The sequence below is a fragment of the Pseudophryne corroboree genome, chromosome 6 (genome assembly GCF_028390025.1).
Source record: "Pseudophryne corroboree isolate aPseCor3 chromosome 6, aPseCor3.hap2, whole genome shotgun sequence".
In the NCBI taxonomy this organism is placed as follows: domain Eukaryota; kingdom Metazoa; phylum Chordata; class Amphibia; order Anura; family Myobatrachidae; genus Pseudophryne; species Pseudophryne corroboree.
In genome coordinates, this window is record NC_086449.1 from 511,473,015 (window position 1) to 511,488,581 (window position 15,567).

A 15,567-nucleotide genomic window follows, 5' to 3' on the forward strand; every position below is an offset into this window, starting at 1 on the left:
AGTGCTGTGAAGTCCTGGATGCCTAGCAATGCGGTCCTAAGGCTAAGCAGATCGTAACAGCCCACCCTGTGCTATAATTGCTGCACACTCACTCTGCTCCTTCAGGGACTTTGCACCAGATGTCTGGTGGTAAACAACTGAGTCAAGTGTCCCTATCCTCATACTCAGTCAAGATGCTCCTGCCAGATAGGGGATTTTAACTATCCTGATATTAATTGGAGTAATGATTCATGTTTTAAAGCTAGGGGCAACATGTTCTTATATATGTTAAAAGATCACTACTTGTCTCAATTAGTCGAGTATCCAACTATGGGTACAACTATTCTAGATCTAGTAATAACTAATAATGTGGACATCATATCGATTACAAGATTTGGGGAGACTTTGGGTGACAGTGATCACTATATGATCACATTCGATATCAGTTTCAGGAAACATAGCTATAAGGGTTCAACAAAAACATTTAACTTTAGGAAGGCTAACTTCAGTATGCTGAGATGTGCATTAAACGACATTGAATGGGAAGTTTTGTTTCATTGTAAGAACACTTTGGAAATGTGAGATACTTTAAAAGGGTTGCTACATAGCAATATTCACAAGTTTATTCACATGGGCAGTAAGCGCAGGAGTACCAAACTCAAACCGATGTGGCTTAACAAGAAGGTCAAGGCCGAAATTGATAAAAAGAGGTGTGCTTTCAAAGCACTTAAATCTAATGGAAAGGAGGATTCATTCCTGTACTACAAGGAATGCAATAAAAGGTGCAAAAATGCAATAAGAGCAGCTAAATTTGAAAACGTCCAATATAACAACTAATTGACGTTACTATTAAAGCAAAATCAATACAGGCGCTATAATAAAATAAAAAAATAAAAAATGTGTTCACACTAATATATTAGTACATAAACTGCAGCTCCCATATAAGGTGTCTGTAACACCTAAAAACACAGTATATTTTTTTGATATAATTATAATTATAACTATATAAGAGAGCGCAAGGTGCTGAATTGATAAATACAATTTATTAAAATGTTTAAAAAATATTAAATACAATCAATAAACAAGAAATTAACTGATTAAGGAGCATAAGATCGACTGACCATCCTAGTAATTAATAGGAATGTCCCATTTTTTGTGAAGCATGGAGTATCCAATTAGTATTAGTGGAACTAATACAGAGTATTAATGAAGAGACGTCTCACTTCAAGCTCTGTTTAGAATACAAAGTCCACCGTGGATTAAAATGCCTCCGTATAAGTTATACTGGAAAAGGTATGTACTATAAGGGAATTTAGACGCCACCCTTGATGAGATTGATATTGATATCTCCAAGCCAACGTACTGCTTCACTTTTCAACCCCCACACATAACACTGGAAGCTCACCACAGAAAAGATGGACAGAAGCCGTGTCCTGTAGCAGTCAGGAGGATTCATAGACCTAGATCCAACAATAGGTATCAGGATCAAAAAAGACAACCACGGTATGGGGAGGATTTTAACCTTGTGAATAAATCAAATATGGATTCACAATGGCAACAATCCTCTAAAAATAAGAATCAGAACATCTCCAAAAGGAGTTCCCCAGTGAGGAAAACTCCTGTAGAACAGAGGTTGAGCCCCACTAAACAGTTTCAAAGTAATACACAGGGAGCAAGATCTAAGGTACAAATGAATACTAAGAGAGGCAATTCCAATCATTTTTTAGATCAAGATGTTTATCCCATATGGAAACAAAAAAACAGATTCAGTGCATTACAACAGGACTCCCCAAAGAGAAAAGAGTTAGAATTAGAGGAAGAAGAGGCGGCAGAAGAAAACGTGTCCAAGAACGCAAGAAATTCTTGAGACAAAGAGGCCTGTTTAATCTATCTTCGCGGGTACTCACAGAGAGTGAAAAAGCTATTATAGCAAAAGGCCTTAAATTCGCTCCTGCACAGAAACCAGACATGTTTGGATTATTTATTGAATTAAACCGTTACACCAGGGATCTGTGCAGGAAAAGATACTTTATTCAGAAGGATCTAAAAAAGCGTAAAGAAATAGGTGCACCCATTGTATTGGATTCAAGTGATGAGGTGGGGCTGAATATGCTTATAGAATTGGAAAAAGAAAGCTCCAACATGGGTCCCTTAATTAAAATCTATAATGTTGATAGAGTTAACGAGAGGGAGGTAAAGTTCCGGAATAAATCGGAATTTTATCCCCTCCAACACATGAGTGGTAATATTCAAGCCTTTTATGATCTTATGTTAAAAGATATTCAAACACTCTGTAATGCTCCAAAATTGGTCTCAAAGAAGCGAGATAATCTACATCCACGGGAAAGAACTGCCTTAAAGAATCTTATGAAGGATGATAGTATTATCATTAAGGCAGCAGATAAGGGAGGGGGTACAGTTATACAAGATCGCAGCGATTATGTCATTGAAGCACTTAGACAATTAAATAATAACCGATTCTATACAACATTGAGCGAGAATCCTACTATGAAATTTCAGTGTGAAATTAAGATACTTTTGGACTCTGCGATGAGGGATGGGACAATATCCAAGACCGAATATGCTTTTTTATTTAATCAATTTCCAATTATCCCCACATATTACCACCTTCCTAAAATTCACAAATCACTCCTATCACCTCCTGGGCGTCCTATTATTTCTGGTGTTGGGTCCCTCACCTCTAATTTGTCTGCCTTCATTGATTCATTTCTTCAACCCCATGTCACTACTCTTAAATCATATATTAGGGACTCCACCCAATTTTTAAACATGATTAAGAACGTAAAATGGAAAAGTAATTATATGTTTCTTACTTGCGATGTGGAGTCCCTATATAGTAACATACCGCATGGTTTAGGAGTATTGGCTGTTGAATATTATTTAAAAACAGATAATTCTATGGATGACTCACTGCGTCAATTCATCATTGACGCTATTAAATTTATATTATCTCATAATTATTTCACTTTTGATGGTTTGTTTATTTACAGGTCCTCGGTGTGGCGATGGGTGCCAGGTTCGCCCCGAGTTTTGCTAATTTATATATGGGTCGTTTGGAGGAGTCCCTTATTTGGGGAGGCCCATTCGGGGCGAACTTGGTACTATATGGTCGCTACATCAATGACCTGTTCTTTATCTGGGATGGGGACTTACAATCCACTATATCTTTTCTCACATTTCTTAATTCTAATGATTATGGTTTACAGTTCACGAGCACTGTTCACGATTCACATATTACGTTCTTGGATATTGATCTATCTATCAACGAGGATACAATTGTCACTTCTACTTTCCGTAAGGAGGTAGATACTAATAATTTTTTGAATTATGGAAGCTGCCATTTTCGCCCTTGGCTCAATAACATCCCTAAAAGCCAATATCTCAGAATTCGCCGTAATTGTTCCCAGTTAGTACAGTTTGAGAGTCAAGCCTCAGCACTTACTTCTGCATTTAAAGACCGGGGATATCCGGATAAATTAATGGAGGATGCCTTATTGGAGACACGTTTGAGGGATAGAGATTCCTTATTAGTACCAAAATTGGGGGATGATCACCTCCCTAAGGTTGATTTACAACAGCCCAGATTTATTACAAAATTCAATACAGGGTCAAAAGAACTTCAAACCATTATAAATAAAAATTACTCTGTGTTGAAAACAGATAGAATTTTATCCACTATATTACATGAGAAACCGTGTATAACATTCAAAAGAGCTGCAAATTTACAAACGTATCTTGCCCCTAGTCATTTCAAAACCTTGGACACTAATTCAATAGCTAGTAAGAATATGTGGCTACAGAGACCGAAAAGGCCTCATGGGTGCTATAAATGTAAGAAACTGAGGTGTGATACTTGCTTATTCATTATGGATAAGACTACTAAAGTCCATTCACATACTTATGGCACACAATTTGAGATACGGGGCAGCATTGATTGTAGAACGGATTATGTTGTTTATGCTATAAGCTGTATCTGTGGGGTACAATATGTGGGTCGGACGATACGTTTGTTACACATTAGGTTTTTGGAACATAAGAATAATATTAAAAGAGGTACTAGTCAACACAGTCTAGTTAGGCATATTTTAGATAACCATGATGGAGATGTCAAATGTATAAGTATACAGGGTATTGAACATATTGAACCTACTACTAGGGGTGGCGATAGATATAATCGCCTATGTAAGCGAGAGGCCTTTTGGATACATACGCTTGGTACTCTCTTTCCAGATGGTCTAAATGACTGTATCGAAATGAATAACATCTGATTTAGGGGATTCAATATATAAACTTGATAAAGTGGTTGTCATTGGACGTATCTATACTAATGATTTCCCTCAACTGATGAGTGAATACCAGTCAACTTTCAAGGTTTCAAATACATCTACATTGCGAGTTGTATCAATGTGGTGGACATTATACTAAGTAAATATTCTGTATGTATATATATCCATTTACAGGTGCTATGCATCATCATTCTTATAAAATATATTTTTTTCATATGTCCTTTCTGAATTGTAATGGACAATGGATTATGACTCTGTAAGGGGGTTAATTTAATAGAAATTGGGTTCTATATTTTTATTTATTTTTTGTTCATAATAGTAATAATGGAATTATAGAACAAAATAATAATGACTAATTGTAAGTGTCTCTGTGGTGGTATTTGAACCCGGGTCTGTGCAGTTGGGGGCTTGTGGTATTAGTGTGGTGAGCCACAGGGACTTTTACCAACCAATGCTAACAATAGGTATATTTCACTAATATATAAGAATTATGTAAGTTATTTATCTCTCTGTGCTGCCTGCTAGATTGTATTTTGTTTTATTTTATTTACTTAACTAATTATTTATTAATTATTAGATAGTTATATTTGTTTAGTTAGAAAGTGTAAGATGTTATCTAATGAATGGTAATGGTCTTGCTATAAATTTGAAAGCACAATGGTTATGGTCTGTATTTTGAATTTTATGTATAACTAGGTTCACACTGGTATTAATTGATTCAGGTGCTTTTAATCCAAAGTAAGTGCTTAGGAGGCGTCTCTCATTGGATGATGATCCCTTTAAATATCAGCTACTTCTAAAGCACAGGAACTCATTCTGATGAAACCGACTGCCCCTAAGTCGGAGAAACGCGTTAATTAGGGCTGGAGCTACAACTTTATGGTCCTGACCATCTCTACAATTGTTGCTGGGCTGACTGTCGACCATCTCCGCCACCAACAGCCGCGTCTGCTTCCCCCCCCCGGGACCTGCCAACGTCCGCTCATTACCACACTAGAGACCTGCCATCGTCTCCACACTGCTACTCCCGCATTGCCTGGCCTCCAGAGTGCTACAGGTTACGGCTTGTTTCCATCATCACACCTGCGGTGCTGCAGACACCTGAGACCTGCCATCGTCTCCACTCTTGCGGTGTTATCGATATCTGAGACCTGCCATCGTCTCCACACCGCTGCTCCCGCATTATCTGGCCTCCTGACTGCTACAGGACACGGCTTCTGTCCATCTTTTCTGTGGTGAGCTTCCAGTGTTATGTGTGGGGGTTGAAAAGTGAAGCAGTACGTTGGCTTGGAGATATCAATATCAATCTCATCAAGGGTGGCGTCTAAATTCCCTTATAGTACATACCTTTTCCAGTATAACTTATACGGAGGCATTTTAATCCACAGTGGACTTTGTATTCTAAACAGAGCTTGAAGTGAGACGTCTCTTCATTAATACTCTGTATTAGTTCCACTAATACTAATTGGATACTCCATGCTTCACAAAAAATGGGACATTCCTATTAATTACTAGGATGGTCAGTCGATCTTATGCTCCTTAATCAGTTAATTTCTTGTTTATTGATTGTATTTAATATTTTTTAAACATTTTAATAAATTGTATTTATCAATTCAGCACCTTGCGCTCTCTTATATAGTTATAATTATAATTATATAAAAAAAAAATTGAAAACGAAAAGAAAATTGCTATAGAGAGTAAAACCAATCCTATAATTTTTTTTAAATACATAAACAGTAAAAGGTTAAAAAAGGAGAACATAGATCCATTAAAAGATGAATTTTGAGTATTGTTAAATGATGACGAATCAAAGAAAATACAGAAATACTGAACAAATTTTTTTCATCAGTGTTCACCAGAGAAGAATGGACGGTGGGAGTAGTGCATAGCGATAGTGACAGTAATGATTCATGGTTAGATACTTGTTTAAGTGAAGAAGTAGTCAGGTAGAGATTACGCAAAATAAAGATTAATAAATCACCTGGCCTGGACGGACTTCATCTGAGGGTTCTTATGGAGCTTAGGTCACAACTAGCAAGACCCTATACTTGATTTTCAATAGTTCAATTAGATCCGGCATGGTACTGAAGGATTGGCGTATAGCAGAGGTAGTGCCGTTGTTCAAAAAGGATCCAAAAATCATCCAGGTAACTACATGCCGATTAGTTTGACATCTATAGTGGGGAAAATATTGGAAGGAATTCTAAAGGATAACATACAGGAGTATCTGCAGACCACTAAGATTATTAGCAAGAACCAGCATGGGTTTGTGAGGGACAGATCATGTCAAACTAACTTAGTTAACTTCTACGAGGAAGTGAGTGACAATCTTGACCAAGGTAAAGCAGTGGATGTGGTCTACTTAGATTTTGCAAAAGCCTTCGATACAGTGAGACTATCTTCAAATTAAAAGAGCTTGGCCTAGGAAAAACTGTTTGTACACGGATATGTAACTGGCTGGACAACAGGGTACAGAAAGTAGTGGTCAACGGGAAGTCCTCAAGCTGGACACCAGTAGACAGCGGAATACCACAGGGGTTCGTACTCGGGCCACTACTGTTCAACATATTTATCAATGACCTAGAAATAGGCCTGGAAAGCACAGTGTCAATCTTTGCAGATGATACTAAACTGTGTAGGGTAATTCATTCAGAAATAGATGTGGAGTCTTTGCAGAATGACTTATCTACACTTGAAATCTGGACATCTAAATGGAGAATGAGGTTAAATATAGAAAAATGCAAGGTTATGCATTTCGGAACTAAAAACAAACTTGCATCCTACATATTAAATGGGGAAAGTCTATGGGTAACAGTTTTGGAAAAGGATTTGGGAGTACTCATTGATAATAATTGTAATAACCATATACAATGTCAAAATGCAGTAAAGATGGCAAGTAAGGTGTTAGCGTGCATAAAACGGGGTATTGAGACAAGGGACGAGGATGTAATTCTGCCACTTTACAAATCATTGGTACGTCCGCACCTGGAATATTGTGTTCAGTTTTGGGCACCACTGTATAAAAAAGATATCGGTGAACTCGAAAGGGTTCAAAGGCGAGCTACTAAATTGATTAAAGGGCTAAAGGGACTGGATTACGAGGAAAGGCTTACTAGGTTGAACATGTATACACTGGAAAAGAGGCGTCTAAGAGGAGACATTATTAATGTCTTCAAATATGTAAAGGAGCACTACAAAGAGTTATCAGAGGAATTATTTATTAAAAGAACTCTGTTTAGGACACGTGGACACTCGCTGAGGCTGGAGGAGAGAAAATTCTGCACGCAACGGAGGAAAGGGTTCTTCACTGTTAGGGCAATAAGGATTTGGAATTCCTTGCCAGGGAAGGTGGTTATGGTGGACACTGTAAATGCATTTAAAAGGGGATTGGATGAATTTCTGATCGAAACGGATATCTAAGGTTACAACATTTAAAATATTGAAGTTGTTAATCTGCATGTAACATGATTTGTAATTGTCAACTAGATATAAAACATTCTTCAGCAGGTACATTAAAATCAACACAACTTAATACAAAATACAGGTTGAACGCGATGGGCATTTTGCCTCTTTTCAACCTCGAATACTATGTTACTAGGTTACAGTTCATAAGCTATTACAAATCTTGGAAGTTTCAAACAAAATGTATTCATGCAAATTAAATCTGTCCTATTTGACCTTAGGAATGAGGTCAATGAACTGGGCAGGAGTAAGGATCACCTTGAAACCTTAAGATCATTAATCTCAAGTGGAGCTAAGGTTACTCAGGGACAAACTTGCCAACATGGAAGATAGGTATCTGATAAACAACATTAAAATTAGGAGGTTCCAGAGATGGTGGGTAACTATATATTTATGTGCAATGTGATTGAACTTTTCTATAATTTTTTTCCTGATAAACCTGATATGCAATTGCTACTAGTTCATATTAACTGTCTTCACAAATCCTGCAATGTTCCTGTGGTACCTAAAGGGATACTATTATGCAATTTTACTATTTCCATGTTAAAGGATGGGTCCTCTGTGCTGCTTAAGAGTCTGCTTAAGCCTCTTCTATCCTGGAGGATCTAAATTTATAGAGGTGTTTTGCCAGCATTCTTTTATAGAGACATTCTTTTTTATAGAAAGCAGATTCAAGAAAGATACAGAGATAAGATTTTATCGCTTTATTTTAGGTACCATACTTGTGATTCTTATGAGAGGTTTTGGGGATATTTTGCTGTATATTCACTGGATTAGTTCTGAAATTGAAATTTCAATATAATCCATATCATACACAACAGCGGCACTCAGAGACTTTCACTTCAAAAAAGACTCCAACTTTTCGGGGCATGCTGGCACCTTTGTCAATGTGAACAATATTGTTCACCTTGACTTCCGGTTCCGGGTTCGCATGGGCTAACAGGCTAACACCGGAGCTCCGCTTCCCGCCCGCGAACGATACCTTCTAACGACTGTTTACAGCCTCCAAAACCACCAGCTTTCTACTGCGATCCGGGTGCTACCCGATGGACCGCTTTGTGACATCCGGAGCTCAGCCGGGACAGCCCGCGCCACGTCAGGAGAAACGCCGCTCTGAGGGGAATATGGCGCCGGAGCGAGGCACGGACGCTGCAGCCCCTGCTTCTAAAAATACGGCCGCTGAGCTGTCAGACTCACCTCATAAGGTATGCCGCTCTCCTGACTCCCCTGTTACCTATGGGGATGTGGTGGAAGCAATACGGTCCACCATGGCACCGCTCCTCTCCCAGGCTGTAACAGACATTTCCTCCCAATTGAAAGCCCTTACACATAGGGTGACACAGGCTGAGAATCAGCTGGGGGCTACACTACATGAAGTTGCCGACATGCGTCACAGTGTTAAAGCATTAACATCTGATAACTACCAGATATGGAACAAGCTAGACGATATCGAAAATCGCTCGAGACGTAATAATATACGTCTGGTCGGTTTACCTGAATCCATTAAAGGGCCAGCGATTGCTCATTTTGTCAGAAACACGCTACCTGATTTATTGGGAATTGCTCAGGAATGCCGGGACTTAGTGATTGAACGGGCACACAGGGTGGGCCCTGCACCGACTCCCTCGAAACCGAGACCACGTGTCACGCTATTTAAATGTTTAAACTACCTACACAAAATGGCGTTTTGGTCGGCATCCCGACGTGTCAAAGATCTTCAGTGGGAAGGCAATAAATTGTTCATTTTTCAGGACTACTCCGTGGAACTGACTAGGGCTCGCAAGGCCTTTTCTCCGTTATGTTCAAAGCTAGTCACTGAGGGCCGCAAATTCAGCTTGCTATACCCAGCCCGTTTACGGATCTACGATGGCTCCACCCACAAAGATTTCCTCTCTCCTAAAGATGCCGAGGACTATCTGCGGGAACTCTCCCGGGACAATGCTACTGACATCAGCGACCCGGTACCCCTGCCTCCCTGATTGCTGCTCGGCAACCTTTCTATTGTCTCTAACACAGATGAGTGTTCTTTAGTCACTCTCGAGCAGAGTATATGGTTCCAATCAGTTACTTACAGTCATCTTATGACAGCTCTTGCTAGCTATGTTATGCCAACATATTAACACATGCGTTATCCTGGTTAGCCCTCACTACATGATAATGTATGGTATTGTTCTGTCTGTACAGATCTCATTCCTGCATTGCTCAATTTATTTGTATTTATTTTGTTTTCTCTTTTCCACCAATATGATTGGGAATACGGCTGTTGCTACACCCACTATATCTCGACGATATCGAGCTGGTGGTAGTATTACATTTTTCTTTTTGTTAATGGTTATCCAGTTCGCGGAGGAATGGAAGCTCCTCACCCCTCCCCATGCGCCTGCAGAATATTGCTAATACCTATTTCTTCCTTAGGATATTGTTTTTTATATTCCGGAAGCACAGGGTCTATTGGGTCTTCTGCATTATGCTTACATGTTATATGTTTTTACTAAGATCCCCAATGACACCTGTATATCAGTGGTGTCTTATGACTGTTTTTATGTTTCATGTGCGTTTGTCTCCTCCCCTCTCCCTTCTCTCCCTTTTTGTTTCTGTCCTGTCGAACACTTCTAGAGAGATGAGTGGCATTATTGTTTTATCTACTGCACTATGTCTGACGTGAAAATAGGGACGTGGAACGTGGGAGGATTCAATTCACCGGCTAAGAGGAGAAAGGTACTTCTTTACCTCAACAAGCAGAATATAGACATTGCTTTTCTACAGGAAACTCACCTGATTCCCGCAGAAGTAACTAAACTTGCCATGTTGGGTTGGTCAGTGATGGCCTCCAGTCCGTATTCCTCCAGAGCCCGGGGGGTAGTGATTCTGATCAAGCGGCACATTCCTCACACCGTGTCCTGCACTATCCAAGACCCAGACGGCCGTTATATTATTGTATCCCTGACAATAAAAGGTAAACCAATGATCCTTGGGAATATATACGCCCCTACATCATACTCAAAGCGCTTCCTCCAAAAATTGATTGGTTTGCTCACTCCTTACTCAGATATACCCATGGTTATTGGTGGGGACTTTAATCTGGTTTCATCTCGGCTCCTAGATAAATCAACCCCCTCTGTCTCCACCCACCACTTGCCCAAATTGGGAATTCCATCACTCTCAGATCATCTCCAGTTAGTTGATATTTGGCGGGCTCACCATCCTACTGACAGAGACTACACATGCATGTCAGCTGCCCACTCTACCCTCTCACGTATAGACTACCTCCTCATCTCCCGATCTCTATTCTCCTCTGTAAGGGATTCCTCCATCGCCCCAATTGTCATCTCAGATCACGCTATTGTGTCAGCTACCCTAACTCTAGACTCCTCTACCCCTACACCTAGATTATGGAAATTCCCCTCTTACTTAGCCAAATCTCCTGACTTCTGTTTACGTTTGGAGTCGGCTTGGAAGGACTTCGTCCAACTCAATGGATCCCACTTGGAATCAGATCCGACATTATTCTGGATGACCGCAAAGACGGTTCTTAGGGGCGATATCATCTCCTTCGTGGCACACTCCAAACGGCAGTATACCGCCAAATATCTATCGCTCCAGTCAGCTCTTACTCTTAATTTTCAACAATTTAAAAGCTGTCCTACTCCTACAAATAGACAATCTTATCTACAATCCAAAACACAATTTGAAGAATATATGGGATCTATGGGTGATCGACACATGTTCTCGGTCAACTATCGATTCCATAAGTTCGGCAATAAAACCGGGAAATTACTCACTAATCTCCTCAAGGGTTCCCACCCACCTGCGCTGATTCACCCTCTCCGCAAGACCCCAGACACGCTCACTGTCTCGGACCTAGAAATTGCTGATGTCATGAGTGCATTCTATAGTCGGCTGTATTCTGATCCTCTCCCTTCACCCTCACCCTCCACACCAGGCTCGCACACTGAGGCTTCATTTTGGGAGACCATCCACCCTCCTCGACTCCTTCCTAGGGATGCGGAATTACTTATGGCTCCCATAACCCTCTCCGAAGTGGAGAAGGCCATACGTCATACTAAGTCTGACAAAGCCCCGGGCCCAGATGGCTTTAGTGGGGACTTTTATAAAGTCCTTCTCCCCCACATAGGGCCAGTCCTCGTCTCCACCCTTAATTCTATGATGTCCTCACTCAGAACCCCACCCCATTTTAATTCTGCCATCCTCAAATTACTGCCCAAACCAGACAGAGACCTATCATTACCTGAATCTTACCGCCCTATATCACTATTAAACTTAGACTACAAACTACTCACAAAAATACTAGCAGATAGATTGAAACCTCTCATGCCCCTCTTGGTCCACCCAGACCAATCGGGTTTCATAGCTGGGCGCTACTCCGAAATTAACATTCGTCGGGTCCTTTCAGCCATTTCTGTCTCGGATGCTTCCCCCCTAACTCACAACTTGTTGCTTTCACTAGATGCCGAGAAGGCATTTGATCATGTAGACTGGCAACACCTATTCCTTACCCTGGATAGATATGGGTTTCCGCCTCACTTTATTTCCATGATCAAGTGCCTTTACTATAATGCTAAATCCCAAATTTCCTGCAACGGCCTTTTATCAGCCCCTTTTGAAATTAAAAAAGGCACCAGACAGGGATGCCCCCTATCTCCCCTATTATTTGCCCTAGCCCTGGAACCTCTAGCTATCGCCCTCAGAGCCTCCCCCAATTTCACCGGAATAAAAATAGGTATCAAAGAATTAAAGGTCTCACTATTCGCTGACGACATGCTATTATTCATATCCGACCCCAAACGCTCTATCCCTGCTATTTTAGAACTGATCCACTCCTTTGGCAAGGTAGCGGGCTACCGCATTAATACTTCTAAATCGGAGCTGCTTTGTCTAGGCGAGACACACATAACCTTAGCCTCTTTTCTCTCCTCCCTCCCATTTCGCTCCTCTAACACCTCCATCAAATATCTGGGGATTCACATACCATCTACGCTCCCACGACTTTATTCCCTAAACTTCTCACCTGTCATTGCTAAGATCTCAACTCTAATGCTAGGATGGAAACTCCTCCCGATTTCTCTTCTAGGCAGAATTGCGGTTATACAAAGTATAATATTCCCTAAAATCTTTTATGTGATGCAAAAACTACCAGTATCATTGAATGCACATGATTTAGGGGTTCTGCGGAGGTCGATGACTTCTTTTGTGTGGACGGGGAAGAAACCAAAAATTGCTCTTTCCAAACTCATAGGTCCTCGCAAGGCGGGGGGTGTGGGGCTACCAGATCTATCCTTTTACTCACACTCAATCATGTTTAGATATGTGACTGACTGGTTATCACACAAATCTACATTTACTGATATCAGTGTCGATGAGGCTCTTTTCTACCCCTATTCACCAGCCGCTTTACTCCTAACACCTCCTGCTATTCTTCCCCCCCACGTAAAAACACATATTTTATTTAAGGACATATTTCGGTCATGGCAAGGGGTAAACAAACGGTTGAAGAGGAATCCGTTACATGCCACCTCTATTCCACTTTGGGGTAACCCAGCTTTCCCTCCCTCTATTTCCAACGCCCGGTTCCGGCTCTGGAGGGATAAGGGACTGACCGACTCAACCAAAGTCTTTGATCCGGGTGGTAACTTTGTCCAGTTTGCTGAACTAGTAGGCTCTTATGGGCTCCCACACTCCCACTTTTATATGTATCTCCAAATGAGACACTACCTTTCTTCTCTTAGCTGGTCTACCTCCTCACGAACCCCATCTGCACTGGCTGACCCACTACGGCCGGTGATGATATATAGCGCCCGGAAAGGATACCGTATCAGTTCTTTGTACTCTCTCCTCACTACAAATGACTCAGAGAAGCGATGGGAAGGTGTCACAAAGTCCTGGGAAAAAGATATGATTTTCCACATGCAAACAGACCAGATGACTAATCACTTTCTCCAGGCCTTGAAAACGCTCCAATCATCGTACCTACAGGAGGTCCACATTAGAACATTACACAGGGCTTATATCTCACCAGCACAATACGCTCACTTTAACTCGGCTAACTCTGCGGAATGCATTAAATGCCACTGTGCGACCGCCACCTTTCTCCATTGCATGTGGGATTGCCCGCACATTCGCCGCTTTTGGTACAAACTCCTTAATTATATCAAACGCATTTTTAAATTTGCTCCAGTTCTTGACCCCCCAGCTTGCCTACTGGCGGACTTCACGAACTGGAATCTTGGCCGGAATAAATATACCTTCACCCCTTTATTGACGATTATAGTTACTGTTGCAAAGAAAATGGTCCTGACACACTGGCTCAAACGCACCTCCCCATCGCTCTCTGAAGTACACCAAAAAATGCTGCAACTCATGTATTTTGACAGGAGAACTACTTTGTCTAATGTCATCACGGGAGCAGCCACGTTTCATAAGAAATGGGTTTTATTCATTCTCTCTCTTAACTCAGAAACACAGAACTCCATATTCACGCTATTCGACAGTACCGAATATTCCCTTCATAAAAGTATCTCTATTACTCTCACGCAAGCCACCCCCCAGTGATTGCTATAATACTCTTTTATGTTGTCAATTAAAGATGATTGCCCTCCCTCTCTCTCATATCTCCCTATATCTCCCCTTCCTTTCTTCCCTGTGTCTGTGTCTCATCCCTCCCCCCCTTTCTCCCTGTTACTAAATTCAAGTTGTACTTTGGATATCAATTATGTGCAGATATGCATTTCTAGCGACCTCACTGATGACACAATGTATGTAACAGTTTAAAGTCGGATTGTTCTCTCTCATTATATGAGAAGTTCTGGGTTATCACTTTTGGTCATTTTTGATACTGATATCTTGCACTTGATTGTATATACCCCTTTCTTTACTGAAAATTTAATAAACAGAATTTACAAAAAAAAAAATATTGTTCACCTTGACCAAGGGGCCAGCGTGCCCCGAAATGTTGGACTTGTATTTGATGTCAAATATACACTTTTTCAGTGAAAGTGCCGCTGTTGTGTATGATATGGATTATATTGAAATTTGATCCAGAGGGCACCGGAGCAGTTCATACCTTTGGGAGGAGTGCCAGTTATTGCTTGTACCATATGATGATTGTCTCCTGAGTGCCGCCTATCCTCGGCTTACTACTTATGGACTCATCACCTAAGGTAGGCACCGGAGCATGATGTACCTTAGAGAAGTACCAGGATGCAAAGTTTTCATAAATATATGTATATATGTATACACATATATATATATATATATATATATATATCCCTCCAATGGCGGCACTCAAAGGTTCAAGTAAAAATGACACAAGTCGGCTGTTTTAAGGCAACGTTTCAGCGCCGTTCAGCGCTTTTATCAAGCCAATTACAAAAGTGATTTACACATACCGGTATTTAAGTGCTCCCATAGGGATCACCGTTCTCTTTTTTGAAAAAGCTGCGCCAGCAGTGAAACGCGTTGGTGATAAGACTGGGACCTTCAAACTGCAAGATTCGCCTGTAATCCAACCACTGGGAACGGTGATCCCTATGGGACAATTTCTGGGAAGGCAGCAACATCAGGACCTTGCTACGGTTCAATTCCCTTATCAGTACCAGCACGGGACAACCAAACAAGTGAGAGGATCTCCATTTCTAAGGAGTGCTAACCTTGGAGGACTCATTACAGTGAACTGGTAACACCGTACAAAAATTTCCCTAGGATAAGGCTTCTTGCAATATACCCAGCATTTCAAGAATTTTTCTCAAAACTTAGCAGTGTTGATTTTTGCCCTATTTTTAATCGTGGCATTTTTATTAAT